The sequence below is a fragment of the Mus pahari genome, chromosome 2 (assembly GCF_900095145.1).
Source record: "Mus pahari chromosome 2, PAHARI_EIJ_v1.1, whole genome shotgun sequence".
NCBI classification, from domain to species: Eukaryota; Metazoa; Chordata; class Mammalia; order Rodentia; family Muridae; genus Mus; species Mus pahari.
In genome coordinates this window covers 69,547,817-69,574,091 of record NC_034591.1, presented here as the reverse complement: position 1 = coordinate 69,574,091, position 26,275 = coordinate 69,547,817, and the positions used below count along the sequence as shown (strand labels likewise).

General features: G+C 46.2%; 1 pseudogene; it reads right to left on the bottom strand.

The window, feature by feature from the left end:
- Window positions 1–22,973, bottom strand: part of LOC110316810 — a 38,768-nt pseudogene extending 15,795 nt beyond the window's left edge.
- Window positions 22,974–26,275: the final 3,302 nt, after the last annotated feature.

Sequence of the window (26,275 nt, the reverse complement as noted above, 5' to 3'; positions counted from 1 at the left end):
TCCCAAGCCACACGTCTTTTCAAGGTCCTACAAAAGTGTCCCCCCCCCCAAAAAAAAAAGAGTGAATGCACACCTCTAGCCAACAGACAGTTCCAACTCTCCTGGGTCCATCCTCCGTTCAGTCGATCAGTGGGCGGTAGAGCTGAGCAATAGAATGGCTTGATGTGGTCAAGATTAAAAAGCAACGAGTGCCACCCGTGAAGAGGTCAGGGTCCCGCTGGTGTGCAGATGCGGGCACACAAGCTCCTCTGCGCAGCCTGGTGATGGAGAGGAGAGAGTGTGTGAGATCTGGTTTGGAGCAATACTTCTAACATCTTACAGCCAGAGGATCCATTCTACAGCAAGTGCACACATCATGACCCCACTGCCTGGGCCGTAGAACCTCCCACCCTCTCCCTGGGGGAGCCTGTGCTCTAGAAGGCAGAGGACAAGCCTCAGGATTACTGATGTGTGTGCCTCAGCAGAACAAAGGCATGCTCACGGGGCCTAAGCAAGCACATATATTTTCACAGAGGATGACAAGCCTAGAACCGGTTGTACACGTTTCCCAGTACTAGGCTAGGAGGTGTTTGGGGACTGAGGTACATTCTGTGTGTCCGATGTAATGGTGAACAAAATAAAACTCTTTGTTTTTTTTGTTTTTTTGTTTTTCAACAACAGATTCCATGTGAAGGAGATGCAGAAATGTTGTTGAGTGTTAGGAGGGTTAAAGATAGAAAGGGATTGGTTCAAAGCGACTGTGGCTCAGACTGCTTGGATCAGAGACTGCCTTCAAAATCCTTTTATTTATTTATTGTGATGGTAGAGATGGAAACTGGGACCTTACACATGCAAGGTAAGTAAGCATCCCCTGAACTACAGTCCAGTCCTCTAGTCTGGGGCTTTTAAGTCAGGCCAACTGGGTTGAACCTCAGCTCTGTTACTTAGTCTGTGTAATGTTAAGGGTGTCTCAGCTTTTTCCTCTACACACAGATGCTCATTAATTATAGCAACAGGCTTGCATTTGCACCTAATATAGACTGGACCGTTTGCCTCGACCTGCTGAAGCCCAGAGAAAACCTAAGCTCTTCAAGTGAAAGAGCTCATTAGGCTGTCTAGAGTAACACACACACACACACACACACACACACACACACACACACACACACAGTCTTCAATACTAGGAGCACATTTTCGTTCCCCCCCCTCTCGACCCTTTTCTTAGAACCAGATGAGCACAAAGCTGTTTGACGGCTTTTGAATTTACAGAGTCCCCCCACCTTCTGCCCCCAACTCTTTTGAGCATCTCAGGCCAGATGAATTCTCCACGTCAGCAGAATTTTACATATGTTATGCAAAAGTACATCGCTGAAACACGGAGCAGAAGACATAAATAATGCAAATTGAACATCCATCTTCACCCCAGCCAGATGAGGCGGGGCGGGGCTACAATTAGCTAGGGAGAACTGACAATGGTTATTGTGGCGACATAATCTATGGGAGGTGTCCAGTTACAACCAGCACATTTGCAAGGCAGAAATATAGAGCCTGATAAAAGGAAAGGACAAAGAAAACCGTGAAGGGACAGAAAACATGGTAGGCAGACAGATAAACAGAACCCCCTGAGATGGACAGGCAGGGAGATGCACACACAAGGGAAGGCCAGCTTTGGCTTCCAGTCAGGGCAGAAAATGGCAGTGTTGTCCTTGAAATCCCTGCTGTGGGGGTCATGATCAAGCTGTTGATTCTGTTTCAGTCTAAATTACAAAAGACTTGCAATTATATGTTGAAAATTGTCCGGCCGTGTCCCCGAGCAGATGGGAAGGCCGTGGTGGCAGATGACATGAAGCTAGCAAGCTGCTGGCCCTTCCCTCCTTGGCGTGGGCAGAGGCTGCCTGAGGACCAAGGCCAGCATCATCCAGAACAAAATAGCCACTTTTTAAAAACAGCCTGTAGACTGTTGTCTGTAGACAGGGGACTGGGTAGTCAACTGGTTTGAATACTTGGTCCCTGGCAGACAAAGAAGTGAGGGGAGTTTTCTTATCACTTGCCACTTACTCCGGCAACCCTGAATTGTGTCATCGTGTTGCTAGTTCTGCTATGGGCATAGGTGGGACAGTGGGAAGGAGCATCAATCTGACTCTCTGGCAAAGGATGCCAGCTTCCTTCCTTCTGGAGGCTGTGCTGGCTGGAGTTAGCTGCAATCACAGTCCAATGCTTCGCTGCAAGCTTTTGCTGGGGAGACACTCTAGGCACATAGAGAAGGGGCAAGCGAGCCCAGGGACAACGGTCCTCACCAAATGACCTGGGACATGGTAGGGAGCAGAGCCAGGCTGCTCTGATTAGCAGCTGCTGGGGAGCCAACCTGAGTTTCCAGCAAGTCTCCCAGGGGAATCATCACCCAGCAGGGAGAACCTCAATATCATCATCATCATCATCATCATCATCATCATCATCATCAAACTTAAAAACAAGCAAACTGGAAGCAAATGCTGACCGTGTGCCCGACACTGTGTTAAAAACTTATGAGAATGTGTGCGTTGAGGAGTATGCTTCTGTTAGTTTTAGTTCAGTAGTAAAAGGGATTGTGGTGCAGAAAAAGATGTCCCTCCAAGGACACAGGGTAGCCTAATGACCTAAGTGACCACCAGGAGCTTCATTCTTCATTCTTCCCAGGAGCTACCTCTAATGTCATTTTTTGCAGCTCTTGTCTGACCTGTTGTATTGCCAGTGTCCTCATTCTGTGACCAGGTCTCATGATAACATGTATAACCCATAGGTAACTCGTGCTCTTGAAACCCTTGGACTGCTGGGTGCTTAAGCCTTGCCTGCTAGAGGATGAAAAGCCATGCGGAACAGAGATGCACTCCCAATGAAGACTGATCTATTCCAGCCAGTGCCTATGGCCTCATGAGAAAAGTCTAAACCAGTGGTTCTCAACCTTCTTGTGATACTTCAATACAGTTCCTCATGTTATGGTGACCCACCCCCAATCATAAAAGTATTTCTGTTGCTACTTCACAGCTGTAATTTTGCTACTGTTATGAATTATAATGCAAATATTTTTTTGGAGATAAGAGGGTCGGTGAAGGGGTTGAGACCCACAGGTTGAGAATCAGTGGTCTAGCATACTCTGGTGAGTGTGGCTCACCCGTACTGGTGGAACCTCCAGTCAGTCTCCTAACCTGCAAACGAGGATCTCCGGTATTGTTCTAGGCTAGCAAGATTTGGGGTGGTTGTTAGCAACAAACACAAAAACAAAAACAAACACCAAAACAAAACATGCTTTCTACTCTAGCTTTCTTGCTCTGAAAGCCCCTTCAACCTTTACTACTGATGACACATCCTCCTGTGTCCTTTTGTTCACCACATGTGCCAACTCTGATGTCTTTTCCAAATAGGTTCTAATAGCAGATGTTACTGGTTGTCCATGCTATTTACTTTCTGGCAGAACTCCTGAGACACAGAAGCCCCCTCTCCACCCTGCTCCCACCTCCAGGGAAAATCCCAATTGAAAAAGCCAATAGTGGTGGCTGCAGGACCGCCATCAGACACTGGCTGGGATGACCCTGTGACCTGTTTCTGACTGAGATGGATGGCCCAACGGAGTGTCATTCTGCAAAATTGCTCCTCTTGCTTATGTCACAAATACTAAAATCGGTTTTAAAAGCAATTAGACCCTGCCCACCAGCTTTCAACAAAAAGGCCTGGCTGAGGCTGGCACACATGCCAAGGATGGCCCAGCATGAACCTGTGGTAAAAGCATCACTTCAGAAGAGAGTGGTGACTTGGAGCTCATGTAGGATGACTGAAGATGGGGTGGAGGGAGAATGATTTGGGGAAGTTCTGGGGAGCATGGTAGAGGGTAGTCAGAGGTCCAAGGGAGCAATAGATAAATGGTCTACCAAAATGTGCTCACCTTCCAGTTGGTTCCAAATTTCTTCCTCATTCTTCAATGTTCAGGAATCACATAGGGCTACCTTTTATTTGTAGATGTCACTCAAAATGTGGACAACCGGGATGGCTGAGATGCAGATCAATTAAACAGATGTCTACCATGGCACTAGGGCAGGAGCTAGGATGCCTCGGGTTTATGTCATGGTGAGAGCTCAGAGAAGATTCTTGGGTAGAGGTCAGGCCAACTATGTGAGAATAAATGGATAAACAATCAAGACACTGACTCTATTTCAACCATTTTGGAATGATTTCCCAAGCATTAAGACAAACCCCAACAGCTTGCTCAACCATACTGGGTCATCTCAGACAAGACTGGCTAATGATGCATCCTGTCATCTGTGTGGCTCTGTCTATGTTGCTAGTCTGTGCACTGAGAGCCCAGGGACACAAGATGCAGATGCGTTGAGTATGCTGAGCCCCCAGCACAAGCCATAGCATGCAAGCCACCTATTGAGCAAACAGAGCAGAATTACAGGGTCAGCCTCACAGCCCTTTCATGTCCTCTGGCCTAGACTCCAAATGAGGAAGAATTTGAGTGGTCACAGTCCCTTTCCTTCAATGACATCTTCAGAAGAGCACTATGGAGACCAGGTGACCCTGGAGATTCCATCTAAAGAATAAATTGTGTCCCTGAGGAGGACAGTCGGAGAACAGCCTGGGAGCACAGTGACCCCTGTACCCTGAGGGCCTTTGGAGCATGCTGTACCCAAACTGATGGCTTCTGCAGTTGTTACTGAGCCCACCGTTCTCAGAGAGAGAGCACGCCTGGCTCGCTCTTCACAAGCCTTGTCCCCAGATCTTCTAAAAACTCCCCTGTAGTCCTAAAACCTGGTTCCTGAATGCTCTTTCCCCAAACTTGAAGCGACGTGAAACCACGGCAGGATTCTAGACCATCCCCACGGAGGGCACAGGTGAGGAAGTGGCTAATGAGCGACCAAGGGCATCCTCCTCCTTGGCAAGTGCTTTTAGTGAGGGGAACGGGAAATAAAATCCCAAGTCATGATAACTTGAGTGCAAATACAATTTTGTTGCTTATAAATCATTGGCTTTCCTTTATAGGAAATTCCAGTTGCTCGTGTGTAAGTGGGCATCACCAAACCCAAGGCCAGCTGGGAAAGTTCTCCTGACAGTACCCTGCATGCTCTGTTATCTTGTAACTTCCCCTCCACTTCCCTCATTTCTTTGTTTCACCCTTTGTTATACTACATGTATACAAGTATATTGATATAGTAAATATATTAACATCACTACTTAGAAATTTTCTTTTTCTCTTTTTAGCTAGATCCCTGTGCATTCTAGGCACACATTCTATCACTGAGCAACAACCCCAGGCAGAAACACTTGTCACAGGGACTCAAAACATTAGCTTACATTTCTTGTTTTTGTTTGTTTGTTTGTTTTTTCAGCTACATCATACCCTGGCAGATCACCATATAAGTGGTCTTGCTAAACCAAGATTTTTGTTGTTCTTTTTTGACGTATCTTCCCTACAGAGAGGGAAAAGACCTATTTGGTGCAAGTCCCTGCAGGGAAAGAGCACCTGAATGCAGTGACTGCCTTCCTTTGCCCATCTTCTCCCTTATCCAGTGCAATGAGCTCTTACTGAGGCCAGCACAGAGCTCCAGAGCAGTGGAGTCAGAGGTAGTCTGTCAGGGATGAGAAAACGGGCTTAGAGAGCTTATAGGAGATGCAAGAGAGGCAGTATCATGAGCACTTCCGGGGATCCGTCCCTTTCTCCCTTCAAGTACAACACACTCTGAGTCCACTTCCAAATCCTGTGAGTCTTTTGGTATTGGTTCAGATATCCTAGCTCTCAGCCCACCAGTACAGGACATACCCCCATGTCAATCATATTGATGCCACTGACTCTCCCTCTCTTTCTCTCCTTCTGGTGTCTCAAAAGGAAGCTGAGAACTACCACCATTAGTCATGCTGCAGCCCGAAAGAAACTGTGGTCTTAAGTCTCAGGATGAAAGTGAGCCAGCAGATCGGGGAGAGAAGCCAGCCATGGGTGTCACACTGGACACGCAGGCTTCTGTGAAGCTAAAAACCTGAAGGAAGCAATCAGCAGATTTTCGTTTGCATAGCGATATCCATCTTTTGCTTAGGCCTGTTGCTAAGTAGGTTAAGTTTACTTTGGAGCAGATACTGCGATACTTCAGACAGTGTGTTGGTTAACTGCAATGGGTACCCTGTGGATGTTGTATACAGTGAGGGTACATTAGGTGAAGGAATGATTCATCTCCTGGGCGGGACAGAGTGGGATGGAGGGAGATATCATTACATTATGGAGAATGGTATACAATTTAAAACGCATGGAGTCTTTGTTTATGGAATTTTCCATTCATTACTTTCAGAGTAGTATTGGCTGTGGGTAGCAGAAACTGTAGAGGTGAATCTGAAGGTCTTAAAGAACCTCTCCCTGAATGGTTCTGGACAAGGGAGACTTCACAGAGCATCGACTTCAGGGGGGGGGGGAGCAGAGATGTTCATACTCAGGCCCCTCTGCCACTGCTCAGCTCTGATGCACTGAACACACAAGGATGCTGAACTTCTCTGCCTGCAATCTAATTTGTACAAGTGCTTAGCAAGAACACTGGCTTTGTCAGAGCTTGAAGTGCAAAATATTAAAAAATAAATCACAGCTAGTAAAACCATAGCGCTACCAGGAGATCCATTTGGAAAGACAGTTAGCGAAGTAAATGTGAGGCACATCCATCAAGCTTTGAGATCATGGGAAAGGCCCATCCACATGGGCTTCCTTTCAGCCAGCCCAAGAGGATCCCGCAATATAAGGCAGGGAACAGCTGGATCCTGATAATTAGCAATGAGATCCTTGGGAATTTTAATAAAAATGCTTAAGAAGATAAAAACAAAATGGCAGCTTGAGGAGCTGAAATCTAGTGGATAGTTTCAAGTCTTCCTTTCTCTTGTAGGAGATGATAGTTTTAAGTCTTCCCTTCTGGTCCTTACCCTCATGAGTACACTGAATGGATCCTGGAAGTGTTCTTGATCTAGCTTACCCTCCTAAATTCTGACTGCTCCATGTCTTCTTCCAGTCTTCCAACCACTAAGAAGCCTGAGCCCTTGGGTCCCTGGGCTGATCCACCCCACTGCTGTACGATGTCACACAAGATCTAGGTCTACAGCCAAGGGTGTTTACCTGGGGCCTTGGAACTAGCACATCTTCCTTCCCAGGCATTACTACTGCACGAGAAAGACCAAACCCGACTCATTGGTGGGTTTACATTCCCCCAAAATGCATCACTGTGGAATCGTGGTTAGAAGGATGTCTTTGTCAAATGATCAGCTTTGTGTTTGTCAGGCTGTCACAGAATGAGACCTGGGCTCCCACAGCTCCTCCCAACACACGTGGCAGGTGCCTCATGATCATATATGTGGAGGTCACAACAGTGTCACATTGCAAAATTTCCACGGAAGTATTTTCAGTTCCCGTACTTCCTTTGCCACAGGTCAGGAAGAAATGGCTGCTGTCTGTAGTGAGGGTGGAACCTCACACCTGTTCTATCAGCATCTTTGGACCATCTCTCAAGCCTGCAGCACCAGTGTAATTTGAGGATTTGTTCCAAATGCAAATTCTCAAACCCTAAGAGGATCTGAGGAAATCAGGAACTCAGAAGCTGAGCCCTACCACTCGGCACTTCTGCGGGTCTTCCAGGACCATGAGGAGTCTGCCATATTGGAGAGCTGTTTTCGCACAGCTGGGCCAGGAGAAAGGCTGATGTCAGGAGGTGTGGGGTTTCTTCTGTAAGTACCAGTCAGAGGAAAAGGGCATATCTGTCTCAAGAACCGATTGAACTTTAAAAAACAAACGAACAAACAAACAAAAAAACTTTGAACTGTATTAGCCTTGAAATCAATGAGCAGCACCCACAGAAATTTATTTATGGACTCACCTTAAACATGCCCACAATTTGAATTTTCAAAGTCAATCTTTGACAGATTTAAGGGTGAGAGACCGTTTTAGAGGGAATTCTTGTCATGTTTCTTTATTTCCCCTTCTTACTCAGGGAGATGACAAATGTAACCTAAGGTCAAGTCTCTCTCTGTCTCTCTGTCTCTGTCTGTCTCTGTCTCTGTCTCTGTCTCTGTCTCTGTCTCTGTCTCTCTCTCTAGTCTTAGCTCTCTGTAAAGAGGGATAACAATTAAGTAACCCCACAAACATTTTAGGGGACTAAATGGATGGAGTACAGAAAGCATTTAGCATAGTAACTACTACTGTTAGCCCTCATCTAACAGAGTGCTTCTCCATTGGCTCAGCGATGCTTCCTCGGCACGATCACCCAAAGGCAGAGCCAGAGACTCAAATGGAGATGTCTAAGGGAGAATTCCCACTGCTGGACTAAGCTTACATCCCACTTCATGAGCTGGCTTTGAAGGAAACAATGGCTTTCTCACCCAAGTACATATCATCCTTGGAATATGACAGTTGATGGCAGTATGACCACGAAGCCCAAAGCACTAGTCAAACTGCTCTGCAGAGAGGGACACACTGAATGAGACCCCAAAACTGTGTCCGCCAAGTCTCCCTATCTGCAAGAAGCCCTTATGGAATTGTAGAGCTCTGAACAGGTCTTGCACATTCTGTCTCCCAAGCCTTCTGTTCCTGTCTTCCTGTCTACTTATGTCAAATTGTCTTAATATTTAAGGGCTTTCAGGAAATTCAGTTTTAAAAAGGCAGCAAAGCAGCTTTGAGTTGGCAAACACCCTGCATTTCAGAGGTGACACTAACCAAAGAAACACACTATTATTTTTGCAATTTCCAATTGTCCCTGGAAGCACTTTGCTGCGGAGACTAGTGCCAGCTATTAAGTAGAGGAGCTCATTTTGGTGCCAGAATTAGCTGAAATTAAGATCCTTTGACATCTTCGTACAGAAAAAAGTCAGGTTCAGTACAGACAATTCAGAATTTAATAGATTGTGACAGGTTATAAAATTCTATGCATTTGAAAGAAAAGCTTTGTCGGTGGAATAATGTGTTTCTAATTTACACATAATAGGTCCATGGAGCTGTGACTAGAAGGACATTAAAGTAATGAGGAAATTCCAGTTATGGACACCTTGTGCAGCGATCACCAAGATTATGATTAGGTCAGTCATTCCCCTGAGAACCTCACAGAGCTAAAGCCAAAAAGAAGGGATCCGGGACAAAGAAAAAACCAGGAGAGCAATCGGCTTCAGGATGGGGAGAAAGGAGAGCTGTTGAGAGAATTCTGCTCGTCCTTGGAGAAGGAGATGTTTTGAAACTGAAGTGCTGTGCCAACTAGATCCACCTCTCCAAGGTGCCATGCAGCAGAGGAGGAACGGTTGCCAGTGACGTCAACGGCAGGAGCAGCAATGTGATTTTTGTGACTAAAACTCTTCCCCAATAAAAAGGGGGGACATTTTGCTTTCTCTTTGTTCTTTTATCCCACCAAGCCCCTCTTGTCAACCACCCACAAAGAACACAATAGAAAACGGCCCCATTGGACACTTCCATTATTGAAAGCAGTCTTGTTGCTGTGTTACTTAAAATATGCAGTAGAAGACAAGCCATTTGGAGTGGGTAGCACGTCACCTGATACAAGTCTGGGCAGACATTCTCATGCCACAAGTGGGAGCAGAGAAAGGAGATGCACCTCAGGCAGAAAAGCAAAGCACACCCCAACAGGAGGCATACAGTCCACTTTAGTGCCAACAGGAGGCGTATGGTCCACTTTAGTGCCAACAGGAGGCGTACGGTCCACTTTAGTGCCAATGTGTCATGCTTTCCTGTTCTCGTTGGAGATCAGGTTCTCAAAACTGTAAGGCGATATAAACTAGAACCCTGCATTCTGACCTGAGGAAGATGGGGCAAGGCAAAGCTAGGTGGCATTTAACACATATGTGGTTCATAAACTTTGGCCTCCCTGGTGGTAGGAGAAATGGCACGTCCCCATAAAAGATTTATTGCTTTTGCTGTATTTGAGCACTCTCTAACTGTCAGGCAGTTTATAGGCTCCCTGTGATATCTACTGCTTTGTTTAAGCTCCGATGGTCTACTGGGGAGCATTTGATATGTATATATGTGTATATTCATATATATGCAACTATGCTATATGTACACATATATGCAAATATACAATAGATTTCGAAAGAAGCAATTGGATGCCACCATGCACCTAGAACTCTGTGAAGGTCATGGGTTTACAGCCTAAGGATGACCATATAACCACAGAAGAGCAGAAAAGCCCAAATAATTTTTTTAAAAAGGAAAGAAAATGCTTTGGCTTACAGCTTTTTGCCTCCAAAGCTCATCTCTTCCCTTGGCTAATCCAACAGGCAGAAGGCTTAGCTCCACATTCCACGTCTGTCTTCCCCATTTAAAAGGATTCTGGATTTAGTTAGGGTCTAAGATGAAAGAACTGTAGCCTGTAGCCAAAAGCAGAGAGATTTTCTGCTCTGACTTCCAGAGAGCCCGGTTCCCTGTGGATTGCAATGTGGCTCGCAGGCCACCGTGATCTCTTCCAGAGCAGACGCAGGCACCAGGCAGCCGCTCTCACTTCCTTGCAGAGCCTCTCATGCAGGAGTCTCAGAGTTGGGAGGAATCTTAAAAGTTTTGTGGTCTTATCTTCACCCCTTCCACATCTAACATCTGCGTCTCTTAAAGGACCAAATGTAGTTATCAAACAAGAAGGCGGTGGTCTGTGATAGATGAAAAGGGCCCAGCTGTATGGAGTGAGATTTACAGAGAGAATCCATAGATGGATTCAAAGATGCAGCCTGCCTGCCAGGTCCAAGTGGCCCATCCGCAGAGTGTGAGTTATATCCCAGACGGACTGGCTGGACCGGAGCTCCCCTACCACAATAACAACCAACGCCCTTCAGTGCTGACGTTCTGCCCAGGCACACGCAAGCTACTTGCTGCTTCCTTTTCTATAATCCTTATTTCTTGAAAGTACCTACACAGCTCATGCGGTTTTTTTTTTTTAATTTCCATTCTAAAGCCATCATTCCTAAAAGGCAGCATCTTCTTTTGCATCTTCTGTGAGCAGAATTATCCATCAACTATCATCCTCAAGGTACCAAGAAGTAATCTACCTTCAATGCCATACATGGCTTTTTACATAAGGAATATAAGAGTAAAATAACTGTTCAATTTCTCAACAAAAGTTGGCTTATAGTTTTTAAAAGTCATCAAAACATATATACCCTTTGAGTTTGCAAATCTGCTTGTAGGAACTTATTTCAAAAAAAAAAACAACAACAACCCATATTAACCAACTATCCAATATCATTTAAGATAACTACCATTAGCTTGCCTAGAGAGATGGCTCAGAGGTTAAGAGTTTATACTGCTCTTCCTGGGGTCCTAACTCTCCTGTCACAGGCAGCTCATGACTGCTTAGAGCTTTAGCTACAGGGGTTCTGACGCCCTCTACTGGCCTCTGAGAGCACATGCATGCCCATGTGTAGACACAGACAGACAACACATACACAATATAACACATCTTTAAAAGACCACGTGTGGCTTAATGCAATCATTATTTATTCTTAACTTAGGATGCAGCTCAAGGTGAAAGGTTAACTTCCATATGTGATTTAAGGACCCCTGACTCACTCTATCTTGTGATTGTAATCTGAATATCAAAATCCTCACTGACGAATGAGGAGGGAGAGAAAAGAGAAACAGCTGAATTCACTAAGGATGTTGCTCACACAATCATGACTATCTTTTTATTTTTATTTTGCCAGAAGCTGGTGTAGTGGCCATAGAAACTGCAAAGGATGCTTTTTAAGTATTATCTTCAATGTTGCTTAATCGATGGCTTACTCACAGACTGTCTGAATAGAGAGTGTACATCCACAAACATTAACACTTATACAGCCATTGAAGAGGCCGCTCTCCCTGCCAGCTAGCACTTATAGACCTGACAGTGCTACGCAGGCTGCTAGGGGAAACGCCATCCAAACTCTTACCTAGATGCGAAGCCTACGAACTACAAGATCAACCTGCCCGGCAAGATGTGCAATAATGGCATTCCTATTATGGGGGTAGCCAAGCGCTCTCTAATTGGATTGAAAACCTGCTCCACAAGAGGGAGCCCATGCTTGGAAGCCTGACCAGAAACCTGTGCCCTGGAGGGGAACTACAGACTTTGTTTAGCTGAACCGACATCACACCAACCTGCCCTGCTGAGGCTCACACCCACAGACAAAAGCTTCTCCCAGGCTTAGTCAGGCAGAGATGCATGGCTGCACAGTGTTCTGTGCTTAGGAGACAGATGGGTGATCAGACCCTAAGCAAGGCACGCACACAAGCACGCACGCACGCTGTTTCCTCTCAAGTTAATGGACCACTGTAAAAGGGAGATGAGGAAGAGTATAAGAGCCACATCGAGGGAGAACGGCTGTGAGATGCCATCTTCTGGGCAAGATGCTGCTATTGCAGTCACAGACTCACTGAGCTGTGGACCCTGTGCAGGGTGGCAGGAATGGGCCAGTCAAAGGCAGGCCCCGGCAGAGGAGGGTGTCATCACTTACTGCTAAGTCATTTGCTACTGAGATTCAGGGAGAAGGGTGTCCTTGCCTTCAGCTGTGCTGCCATTCACAGCTCGGCTCAGGAGGATAGCTCATGCAGATGGCACCGATTAAACTAACAACAATTACAAGACTAGCCCAAAAGTCGTGAGTCTGCCAACAGGGCCAGCAGAATTAGAGACTGGGGAAACTGGTGTGGATGGGTGGAAGATAAGAGACGGTTGGTGGAGAAAGTACTCAGAATACATTCTATACGTATATGAAATCTTCAGAGTAAAAAACTAACCAACAAAACCCTGAAGCTATGAGCTCGGTGGTGCAGACCTTTAATCCCAGCTACCCTGAAGACTGAGACAGGAGGGGTCTTCAATTTTAGTCCTGATTGGGCTGCAAAGAGGCCAGGCTGATTCTGGTCAATCTAATGAGATCTTGTCTCAAATAGTTTTTAGAACAGGCTGTGGCTGCAGCTGCGGCTGCGGCTCAGAGGCAGGGCCCTTTTGTATCATGCACAAGGCACTAGTTTTAACCCCAGCCTGGGAGAAGGAGGGGGTGGCTCTGTACACACCTGCAACCCCAGTTACAGCCTGAGCTTACATAGCCAGACCCAATCTTAAAGACAAGAACTGTCACAGGAGAGAAAGTATTACAGGAACATAGTATATGACAGAGTAATTGGGTCATGAGCCTGTACACATCTCTAGTGATAAAAACTCTGTAAGATACAGTGTATCATTTCAGTATATAATCAATACAAGTTAACATAATAAAATCTATGTTCCATATTTTATTGTTCTCTCTGTCTTTAGAATCTGCATGGATTTCTCAAGATGGTATTGTTTGAACCTGCCACATACTAGGGATTCAGTAAATGCACGTAGCCAGTGGTTACTGAACAGGCAGCAATATGTTAGGGTGTGAGGGGGGCCCAGCGTAGGGGAGGCAGCAGTGTGAGGGAGACAGGAGGAGGGGATGTTGTCTAAGACACACGTGGTGTTTCAAAATGTCACCAAGAACAGTCTCTAACACTGCTTGTCATGTTCGTTTCCATGCTGGCCACCAGGGGTCACTAGAGAGGAAGAAGTGAATTTTTTTTCTTTTTTTCTTTTTTTCTTTTTTAAGGAACTGCGGCAGCAGAGGCCTGAAGGGGGTCTTCAGAAGTACAGATGCTCCTCGATTTACAACGGGACTATGTCCCCAACAAAACCATTGTAAACTGAAAATACCATGAATCAAAATTACACGTATACACAAACTGTGAAATATCAGTAGCCAGGCAAGATCCATCAACATGATGTTGAGTTTATGATAACTATATTATAGTTCATGGAGGTGGACTCAGTACTGGATCATAAATAAAATACAGGCCTGACCAGGCATGGTGGCGCACGCCTTTAATCCCAGCACTCGGGAGGCAGAGGCAGGCGGATTTCTGAGTTCTAGGCCAGCCTGGTCTACAGAGTGAGTTCCAGGACAGCCAGGGTTACACAGAGAAACCCTGTCTCCAACCCCCCCCCCAAAAAAAAAAAACAAAAACAAAACAAAAAAACAGGCCTGTGGTGTGCATACACTTCATAAATTGTTTAAATTTGTAAATTTAAGTCAGTGTATATTGAACTCTGTATTTGGGGTGGAGGTTGGAATGAATGTATGTTGGACTGCTAGAAAATGGGAAACAAAACAGCAAGGACATTGGGATCAAATTCAGAAGTGACTTGAACTTCTAGAGTGTGCTCTGTGAACTGAAAGAGTGACAGCTACTCAGTGTCTGGGACAGAGATCCCCAGTGTGTACTCAGTGCCACCTCAGTCTGTGATAGTCAATAATAAAGTACCCATTTCACAGATGGGGATATGGAGGCACTGAGATGTATGGTTCATGACAAAACCTGGATTGCGCCTGTGCTGCCTGTCTGAAGGCTCACTGCATGGGCAGAACGACCCTGAGCACAAAGTGTGGAATATTCGACCTTAGAGCAGTCGCCATAGATGCCCTGAGGAGGAGTGGCGGGGAGTTGCTAGGTCAAACCTTAACCAGAGCAAGGAGGTGATTAGATTCACACTAACCAAGAGGCGTTTTGGAAATACCAGCCTTCCCTGGTTAATCTGCCAGGGTGAGTTTGAGTTAGGAAGAAGTTGAAAGAAAAACCCATAATATTCCAGGGTCAGATGTCAGTGGCAAAATGGCCAAAGGCTTTTAGAAGCAGAGCAAGCATTGCGGCCACACCCCTGTTTTATGGAAGACGTGCCATGTTCACATGAATGATGTGCCTCACCCTAAACCTTGGCAGTAGAACGGGACTTTTAACTTCCCCATTCATTGGCTTTTCCACAATTAACCAATTAAAAATTCTGGAGCCATAAGATATTTGGGCTGGAACTGAAGTTAGCTAGAAAAAAAAATCCTCACACAATAGTACCTCTGTTTTGTACAAATAATGCCTGCTCCATTTCTCGATTGCTTCCATAAACAGTCATCTCATTTGTTCTTGGCCACGGCGACATACTCAAAGAAGGAAGGTAGACTGAAATAATCCTCATTATCTAGGTTAACAGAAACATATGGGAATGGGGCTCACTTCTGAGTCAAATACTCACATCCATCCCTTACAGTTTTGAAATCAAAGTTTATTTTGATATAAAAAAATAAGTAAAAGTTAACACAGGTATTGAACTAGAAAATCAAACTCAATAGATTTTTTTTTTTTTGGAAAGAGACAAACGTGATTATTTAGATTACAAGTCAGGGTTTGTCTGAAATACATCCAAAAGAAAACTGCCCTGCAATAAATGGGAAATGGTGTGTTTTCGCTTGTTCTGTTTGGATATGGCGACTGCACGTCTATCTTGCTTAGCAGCTACACCAAGGGACTGCTTTTACCTGTGCAACCAGCACAAAGCAAAGGAACGGGCACCATGGGTTTCCTGCCTGCGCAGCACCACCAGAGGGCGCAGGAAACACCAGCTGTTGTAAAAGAAAATAGACACCAGGTGGCGCCACTATGCCATTTTCCTTCAGTCTGGTTTTTATGTAATGTTTTATTTCTTTGTTCAGCAGCGAAGTTAATGGCTTAGTTTTAGCTGTGTAAAACACGTTTCTATTTTTCTAACCTCTTACTAACATGTCTGGCTCCTATGCCGTTCCTTTCTAAAAGCGTGGTAAAAAAGGGAACTCGTTATTTGTCTAAACACACCTTCCCCATAGCATACAGGTGAGTGAGCATATTTTTCAGGACATTCAAGCATATCCCAGATTAAGGTTTTCTTTTTGGTCTTTCGCATTCTTTCTGGAATTTCCATTTGGGTTTGATCTTTAAGAGACAGAATTCTAAATTCTACCAGAGCTACAAAAGAAGTTGGAAGCAGAAGAGAGCGGTACTTTTTGCAAGACCTGGGGATTCGGTCTTGGGTTGAATTGTGTGGAGTAGTTTATCCAGCATCACCCCTTAGTGAGTTAGGGGTACACCTGTGAGTTGTTCCCCTGCCTGGTGTCTACCTCTAAGTATCCTCAAAGATGCCTGCCTGCCTTGGAAGTCTATGAGATCATGTATAAGCATAACCACGCCCCCTTGCCTTTCCTAAACACGATTCTTGGGTACGTCTAGCAACTGATGCGATCTCAAAGGTGTAGATGGTTCTCTGGGGCATTCCACATGCAAGTGGCAAGTGTGGCTAGCTTTTCAATCCACCTTCTGTGGCTGGAGCCCTTCTGAGAACAGATCTGCTCCATCCTGCCTGACGGTGCTAACTCACTAGTTAGCAGATGGGAATGGGGTTCAGTGTTAAGCACCGTAGTGGATATGTGGAGAGACACACAGCCAGGCATTGCTACTCTGGACAAGTTGTCCGATACTGGAGAGTTAACAAAAACGGAGTTGCCAAATGAAGCTAATTCCTAGCTAGCCTTATCTGATACCTGGCTAGATTCTGCCCACAGTTAAGTCACCATGGGAGGTGTAGAATGGTGTTTGTTTGTTTCATTTTGTTTTGTTTTTAATTTTGTTTCTTTTTCTAGAATCCCCCAATCTGGTATACAGAAGCGCTGAGGAGAGCTGAGAAGAGATATTTCACATTCTTTGCTAGCTGATAGCAGATGTTAGAACTCATGATCAAAGGTGCTAAACTTTCTATGAAGCACACACACACACACACACACACACACACACACACACTTCACACAACTGTTCACTAGCCTTAACAATACCTAAAATCCTGGAATGGTCACAAAGAGGGAGTCTTTGACAATATCCCCCAGAGTTGATAAATTCCTCTGTGTGCACTCACCAACCTAAATATTGCCTAGGGAGCCCTTTCAAATGCTACTGGTGGCAGACAAAGGCTTTCTGCTAATCTCTTACAAACAGAGAAGTGTTTCTGTCTCATCTGTTTGGTGCATGGTTTTATGTGTGTCGTGCCAGCGAAGGGGTACCATGACAAGTGGTTACGTGACTCCCCTGAAAGCCATAGCTACAAAAAAAAGGTGCGAACTTGAATAATCACGCAGCTAGTGTCATCTGAGCTGGGCTTGGTAGAACTGTGGAGAATTTCTCTAAGCCCTGCTGCACCCACAGATGATGTGGCAAGCACAGCCTGGCTCTCTCTGGTCATGAGAGGGCAGGTTGTGTGGAGGCAGGAGATGCAAATTGATTGGTGGGCTATTCAGAGTTAGGAGGCTGAGGTGGCAGGGTAGGGACAGGGACAGGAGATGAGGGATGCTGCCTAGGCCACAAGCTCAATCATTGCAAGGCCCCTGTAATGCAAGATGGAGCCCCCAAGAGCAGCACATAAGGCGGAGGAATTTCCAAGGTGCTGACCGGTCATTGCGGCTAATGAACGCTGAGGCATGTTAGTACGTGAATAGAACAGATATCTTTGTATCAAATTAGCCTGGAAAATGCTTTATTGAACAGAATCAGTTAAATTTCTTTGGTACCCAGGAGCGTTTAATCGGCCACAATTGTAACGACTTAAGAAGAGCACCCTCATGTTGGGTTTCCTAGGCTTCTTTAATGTAGCATTCTCAAACTTTCCAGTTCTGAACCTTTTTTTTTTTTTTTAATTATCTCAGAATATTTCAGAATGAGTCTTCAGAGTAACACTTTTGGAAAGACAACACTCTACTGCATCCTAATTTACTTAGTATTAAGTTCTATTTATCAGGGTTCAGTGTAAGATTTTAGATGACAGGACTGGTGGCAAAAGCAAAGAATCCAACACAACGGCGTGTGTGGCGAAGCCCAGGCAAACCCGGAAGGGGCTGGAAGGATGTCCCCCACCCCTTTTTCCTCATTTATTTGATGCTGATGGTTCACAAGCTTGAACATTATCCTAAAGGATGTAGAATGTAGATGCCCCATTTTCAGATTATTGTTCTGTCACGGGTCTATGCTGAGTCGTCTCTGAAGGCGGCACATGGGTCTCAGCTATGGTGGCCGACCGAGGTGGTGGGTAGGTCCGGGTAACGGGATGACGACTTGGACCTACTTGGACTGTCCGACTAACTATACCTTCTGCTATGAAGACAAGAAGAACAAACACAGTTTCCAGTTTCTACAGCAAAGACAGTGCCAATTGATATTACACAGTAAAATGCAACGAGATTAAATCAATAACATCTGCAATAAGGCATAATGAAGGTAAAATTATATCTCTGGCTTCCTCAACAGCTGTGAATCTATTTTTAATGATCCTCATTTTTGGCAGTCAGCTAACAACTTCTAAAACGTCCTAGAAATCGGATTGTTAAGCAGATGAGCGCTGCAGTGGCTCAGAGTGTCATTAATCAGCTGCAGATCCATCTGCACAGGCGAGCTGGAGGCATGAGGAACTCACCCACTACTCCCAGCGCTGAGCACCTCACTCTCAGACTGTGGGCAACCTTGCAAATGCTGAGAACAGCGAGGCAGGGACACTGCTGGGAAAACGGGCGCTTTCTGGGAGGGGCTTGGGCTGTTGAACCGAAGGAAGGGATACTTCCGGTGGAAATGGAGTTGGTTTCATGTCTCTCTTGCAGGGCTTCTTTACCCAGGGGCCAGCAGGAGCTGGGCTCCAACCAATCTTTCCATTCAAAAGTCAGGGCAATTTCCATGGGCCAGCAGATCCTCCACCATGTGCATCAAGTTATGGAAATGTGACACTTGGGTCGGTCCTTGCTCACTGTAACTGCCTCCACCTTTGGATATGGGGCTGCTTCCTGGTGCTAAGGGGCAGGGAGGAGCGATCTCTTTGGGTGATCATTTTGTGCTATAGGAGATAGACCCGTGACTGGTGGTAGCTCATCCTGTCTCCTCAGGTCCCTAGCCAGAAGATGCCACAGAGGATAGGAACTCACCTGTCAGATTCCCCCATCATTGAGTGAGGGCCGGTGCCCAGGAAAAGGAGAACAGCCCGGTGCGTGGGGAGGGGAGTTTGGGTTCCTATGCTCTTCCCCATGCTTAGACTCTTCCACAGTGAGGAGGCCCTGAGCGGAAGGTGTTGGCATGTCTGCCTAGACCGGCTTGGCAGAAGGGGCTGACCCCACAGCGGCTGCACTTGCTGGCCACGGTTTCCATCTTTGACACTGGGATTGGACTGTAGCATGGGTTTAGACTGGAGAGAAGAGCGGCTGCAGGAGTTGACTCTTGACAAAGGATAAGGCACCGTGAGTGGACCGCTCTACTCAGCAAAGAACACAGCTCGCAGTGGCTGACTGTGTGAGCAGAAATGCTCTCAGTTGGTCAGGAGACGAGGAGGTGGGGAGGGAGTTCCGTTAGGGTGGGACAGTATAACGAAACCTGGATCACACGGGGTGTGGTAGTATCGATAGTGATCCCGTGCTCAGGTGACAGAAGCAGGTGAATCGTGAGTTCAAAGCCAACTTGAACTATGTGAAGATGCTGTATCTCAAAAAGTATATATAACTAAAAAATAAAAACAAATGGCTAAAAGCTAAAATGACACTGAATGCTCTTGGAAACAAAGGCATCCAGTGATATGGGGGGCAGGAGGAGGAGGATGGGAGGGAATGGAGTTCCCGTGAAGTGGACAAAAGATGATCAAAAGCAGAAGGTGGGGAAGCCTAGGGGAAAATGGGAAAGTTGATTCCACCAGACTGATGGGGGCCTGGACACTAAATGAACGTCAGAGTCCCGGAGCTTGCCATTTAGTAAGAAGGACCCCCAGGCTGCCTGTTCTCCTCATGCTGGACCAGGGCCTGACTGACAGGCCAGGAGAGTGGTACTCCTCAGGCAGGCAACTGACATGCTTTACCTGTCTTCTTTTCCCCTCGTGGGTCTCAGGACCAGGATCCCCACCTAAATCAAAGGAAGGCATGACTTATCCAGCATGGCTAAGTTACAGGCATTCTGGCCGCACAGCCCAGCTGGGGATGAAGGGATAGCTCTCACTGCCCCGGGACCTAGCCCTCGGCCAGTGTTTAACTGCTCACAGATGCTCATTGCCAAGGATGTACTACAGAGTTGCCAAGGCTTTGCCTCACGTGTTCTTTCACTTCAGGTTAATTGGCTCCTTGGTTTGAAAGGGCTCTGAGGCTAGACCCAGGTTCATGGACACCTCATCCCAGCAAGAACTAACCTTCCAGTGTTGGCGTGATCAGAGATGTTGTAAAGAAAGACAGGGGAAAGGAAATGAAAGGAAAGGGGATTTTATTTGGGGGGGGGGGCAATTTTTAATTTAATTTTTTACTTATACACTTTATATCACACTCACTACCCCCTCCTGGTCACTCCCTCCCACAATCCTTTCCCCACCCCCATCCCCACCCCCTCTCCTCTGAGCAGATGGGGGCTCCCTGGGTATCCCCCTACTCTGGCACATCAAGTCTCTGTGAGGCTTGGCATTCCTCTCCCTCTGAGGCCAGACAGGGCAGCTCAGCTAAAAGAACATATCTCAGGGACAAGCAATAGTTTGGGGGATAGTCTTGGGGGGGGGCATTTAACAAAACACTGCTTATATCAGGTGTGGTAGCACGGGACAGAAATCCCAGCACCCAGGAGGCAGGGGCACAAGGATGGAGAATTCAAGGCCACTTGCATTCGACAAATGGTGTCAGACTGCAGTGAGAAAGGAGGAAGGCCACAAGGTCCTATTGCACGCAGTGAGGGGTGGAACTTCCTGGAGTGTCAAAGACCAAGGGAGTTGCAGGCTGACAAGCAGGGGAAATGGTGTGTATGCAGGACAGCTTCCTACAGACAGACAGACAGACAAGCAGGCAGGCAGGCACACAGGTACACAGGCACACAGGCACACAGGCACACAGGCACATGCACACAGACACACAGACACACAGGCACATTAGGCTCTGAAGGCTTCAGAGTCAACTTCACTTCCAGAGGAGCAGTCAAGAGGAAGGAAGGTTGGGTAGAAGACAGAGGGCCAGGATGAACATTCTCAGAAGCTATGGGCCAGAGAGTTGGAGGGCATCAAAGTGAACCAAAGTCCTGACCACTAAGCAAAGCCCTGGGTTAAGTCTTCACAAAAAAATAAGTAACTGTTGCTTCCAGTCATCATTCTACATTCTAGCTGTCTTCAAACAACCCTCCTAAGAATGTTTCACCAATAGCCTGTTGCAACACTAATAGATCATGAGGTGTGTTTTTAAGGAAAAGCCCCACCAAACGTCTATGTTTGTTTCTCGATTTATCTTTCTGAATATTCTACACGTGCACCTTATCTGCCTGGCTAAGCTGTCCTGGCTAAGCTGAAGCGTCTGGTGACCACAGATGTCATGAAGTGACAGGCAGCGTAGAGAAATTAGCAGGCTCAAGCATCACACTCTCCCCACCGAAGGCTAGAGACGCATAACCAGGCTGGTTCTCTGCGGAAGTCACCGCCCTGCCCTCCAGCAAGATTGTTCTCAAGACAGAGCACAGACTCCCTCTTGTCTGGTCACATGGACACCATGAGCTCAGTTTGCATCTAAAGGGACTTGTCTGTTCACTGAGAATGAGTCTGTTGTCTACACCCCATAGAATGACAAGAATTGCATAGATATTTCCTTCTTACTCATTGACTGAGTTTGGAAAGTGTTCTAACTGAAGGGTGAACGATGTTTTAGAATACTAAATCCTTTGCATTTTCCCCACGTGCCCTTCCAAATGGTTCCACTTATGAATTCTTTGTGTGTTGGGAGCTTGGGGTGGAGGCCAGAGGATAACCTTAGCTACCTTTCCTCAGCCACAGTCTGCCTTTCTTTAGAGATGGGGTTTCTGACGGACCTGGACTCTTCTTGGGCTAGGCTGGCTGGTTGCTTAGCTCCAGGGACCCTTCTCACTGCTTTAGCAGTGCATGCTAACACACCTGGCTTTTTACTTGGGTTCTAGGGGCCAAATCTGAAGCCTCGTGTTTGTATGACACATACTTTCTGGACTGAACCGTCTCCACAGTCCTGAATGGAAAGTCTTCACATATACTCTCCAATGGTCTCCGGGCAGTCTGAGGGGTTGTGATGTGCACCAACTATGGAGATCAGTAAGGAGCCACGGTTGCCAGCATCTGTGAAGCTGGTCTTGGCAGAGTCACCGGGCACTGGTGGAAGCTCTGATATGGTGCAATCCTCACTTAACGGCTAGTTCTCGCCATTTAACATGCTACTATAGACATAAGTATATTACGATCTTGTAAACTTGATTTAAAAATAATTTGGTAGCTGCGTTTTACTGTAATTAATCCCCTTTGTAATTTCATGGCTGATATTTTATATATTAAAAACGTGATTCAGACAGAAGTTCCTAGGTGGAGTGTGGTCTCCAGAGAGGAGCCTTTGCCTCAGAGCCTGCTAAACATCTAAAGTCATCTTTCTAAAAGAAGTATCTAGTTCTGTTTTTTTTTCTATTTTTGTATTTAAAAAGTCTTTAAAATACACTACATTTTGACCATGTTTCCCTTTCCCCAACTCTTCTCAGAGCCTCCTCACTTATCTTCTCCATCCTACCTTATGTTCATTTTCTCTCTCTTTAACACACATCACACACAACACACGCACATCACACACACATACACACACCACACACATAACACACAAATACACCACACACATCACATACACACACACACACACACACACACACACACACACACATCACATACAAACACTTGCAAATCAAAGCAAACAAACAAAAATCCTAACAAGACAAAAGAAAGACACCCCCCACATACACACACAAGTACCATGGAGTCTGCTTTGTGTTAGCCAGTTGCTCATGGGTAAGGGGTTTGTGGCTGTTTACCCAGTGATACTCCATTGGAGGAAACTGATTTTCCACTCCTCTCCAAGGAGCTACTCATCACTGATACTTGATGGCAAAGGAGAAAAATCTATTTCATATTTTTATGTTGAAACAAAACTCATAAAAATCTGCCGCACTGAACAATCTGCAGGTTTGAGCAGGTGATGCTTCTGTGGTCATCACTTCCTAAGTCTTTCTCACCCCAAAGGAGCTTTCTCTGTTCACAGTCACAGCCATCCCTCCTTCCCTGGACCTGGCCACCGGGATCCGCGTTTAGCTTCAGGATGTTGCCCATCGTAACACTGCTTATGAATGGAAGGGTGCCTCTGATGCCTGTCTTCGCTCACTCAATGACTTTAAGGCCACCCTCTAGGATCATGGGACAGTGCTTTGTTACTTTTCCTGGCTAAGTAATATTTCACACAGTAAATGCGTCTCACATGGCTTATCTTGTGTCCATGTGATCAAGCGTCTTCTCTGTCTTGGTTCCTACATCTTTGGAGTGCAGAGATGAGGGTGGATTTCAGCTGATTACAGGTTCTCATTATGTCTGCGCTTTCCTTACAGGGGCTTGCTGTATTATTTTGCATACGTCTTTGCTTACACTCAGTCATGAGTGACTTGATATCAGAATTGGCCAATCAAACACCCAATCAGATTTTCCAGTTCCATCTTTTCATATCTACTGAACAATCTAAACCAGGCTTGTGGAATCTTACCTGAATTATATGGGTGTGGTAAATGGCGTTAGAATAGGATATACCCTTTCTCTTCAACTATCTTTGCATGATTGTGGTGATCACCCAAACTATTCTGGGCCAAGCTCATCACAGAAGCAAGTACACTCAATAGAAATCTTTCAAGATGGTGCTGATCCTTGAGCTCTGTTCAAGGGCTGCTCTAAGAGTCTCAGTCCACTGCTCTGAAAGGGGTTTGATCTGTCATGTTAACATGTCAACAGCACCTCAGAAGTACCTATTTCCAGAAGCTGCAAAAAAAAAAGTTAAGGAGGCAAAGACTGGCAGCCTGCCCCCAGGCAGAAGCCATAGTGTCCTCGTGTGGCAATTCACTGGAGGGCTGAACCTGCCTCTTAACCTGGGTCTTGAACCTGCCTTTCGTAAAGGCACTTGCTAACCACTGTCAGAAACTGTTAGAGAAACAAATAAGCACTGTACACTACACTCTCTTCACTGACCCACCCCCTCCCTTGAGGCACACATCAAGGCAGGGATGAGCCCTGCTCCCTTCCCCTCACTGCTTGGGTGCCACACTGAGGTCCGCTGGACTCCGCTCAGTCCAGCCCTCCCTTCTCTCCACACTCCCCACCACACCGGCCATGACGTTCAAACCCACACCCGACACTCTGCACTAGACCTGTTGTCACACGTGCTGGAGCCCCTTGGGTAGCACATCCTGTTGGCAAGACCCTAGATGTTTTTCTGTGGGATTCGAAGCAGGAGCTGTGACTGTCGCAGCCCCGCTGCCCATCCTACTCATTCAGAGAAAGGAAGACATTTCCCAGTTTCATAGCCTCCCATCCACCTCATCCTGCTGTCTCTCAGCACCAGTGGCTGGACTTGGTGCTTTCTATTCTTCTTGCTCCTGGCATCACCTTCCCGACAGGTGTCAAGGGGACCTGCTCGGTGTCCACGTGAGCATCGCGAGGACAGCAGCTCCATAGCAGTGGGCTGCATCACCTGCTTCCTGCAGCACTAACTGATTATTCCAGGGAAGAGAGAACAGATGTATGGATTTGTTTGTTTATTTCATTTGTTGGTCTGTTCAGACAAGATGTGACACGTGATTGGTGACCTGATCCTGTAGTCAATGGGTGGTTGGGTAGGGTAGGCTCCTTTTCTGCTAGATCTAAGGCTGAGTTCCTCTGAAATTCTGCTTCATCTGGCTATTCATGCCTCTGAAATGTTTTCCTACAAGAACATAGGCTGCCACTGGGCCATAGGAATACGGGAAACTGGGAGCAGACCCTTCTGACAGACATCCCTTTTGGAGTCCAGAGGGGGGTGCAGGGTGCAAGGTGCTGTTAGTACCCACTCTTCCTTCCAGGAGACACCCTGTTCACTCTTCTCTCCCTCTTTCCCTCCCTCCCTCTCCCCCTCCCTCCTTTTTTCTCCCATTCTCTCTCTCTCTCTTCCCCACTCCCTCTCCCCTCTCTTTCTGTATGCTTCTTGGCTCCAGTATATTTCTAGAAAACCCCAGGCTCCTCCTGGCTGCAATTTACTCTTTATTTTTTTTATTTTATTTTTTGTCTCGTTCTTGCTAGACTCTAGCCTAACGTCCTAGACCATCATGCTCTTTGTTTATCTGCCAGGCTTGACTGAAGCATCCTTAATTCATTTTTATGACTTTGAGCAATACGAATAGCAATCCTAGTGACATCTTGGGTTTTTTTTTTTTTTTTTTGCTTGTTTATTTGGTTGGTTGATTTTTTTTTTTAAATACATACTTTCCCATGCTCAAAGACTCTCTGTTGCCAAGAAATGATAAACACATTGGCAACTACAAGACAACGTTGTACATCTTGAGAGGCCCCAGAAAGCCCACTTTTGCTGTAAATGACTCTCTCCCCATTGATGGATGCTCATGCCTGAAATTCTACCTTAAAGTCATTTTCTTTTGGATTAGTTAGTGTCATCCTCTTGCAATATAACACAGTTAGATATACCCATATATGTATCGTCTTTCATTGACATACTAATGAAAATGGTTTTATTTAAAATCCTATTCCAAAGGCGATCATGTGAGAAAAGGAAGAGGCTCTTGGTTTGGCATGTGTATTTGTGTGCGGTCTGCGTGCATTTGTGCCTGTGTGTGCACACGTGGAGGCCACAGGTTGGCGTTGGGTGTCTTCTTCATGGGTGTCCATGTGTGCACACGTGGAGGCTGCAGGTTGGCATTGGGTGTCTTCCTCAGTTGCTTCCCACATTGTTTATTCACCCCAAGGTTCACTGACTCAGTTAGCCCCGCTCTGACTGCCCTAGGCAACCCCTGTTTCTCCCTCCTGGATGCTGGGATGATGGGAGGCCACCATGCTCATCCTCAATGTTCAAATGGGCTTTGGGAGGTTTGAACACAGGGGCTCGTATTGTGCAACAAGCACTTTATCAACTGAGCCATCTTCCCAAGCCCTGGAAGGGATGTCAAATAGACAGGACTAAACTTTTGGTTGGAGGGCCTGGCATGTAAAAGCACAGAATGTAGTTTATGCACATTTGAGTTTGCAGGGCGGGGTCCTTCAGGGTATTATGGGAAAAGCAGGACAACATTTTCTTACCTGTGTCTTTTCTAGAGTGACCCCAGAGCAGAGGTCAGTATGAGTGGTCCAGCAGTCTTAGAGGTCCCCGTAGCTCACACGGGGGTAAAGGATTCATTTCTCACAGCGACAGGGCTCTCCGCTGAAGATGCTTGGACAGCTGATGTCAGATGCCAGCAACACTGAAGAAGAACAAGATCCCTGTCAGTTCAGTCCTGAGATTCACAGAGTGAGCCATGTGTGTAGAGCAGCTACACAAAGCCACGAGTCCTGGACAAATTGAACATGACACGTATTCCTGAAGCATCAGTTTTACTAGACAATAG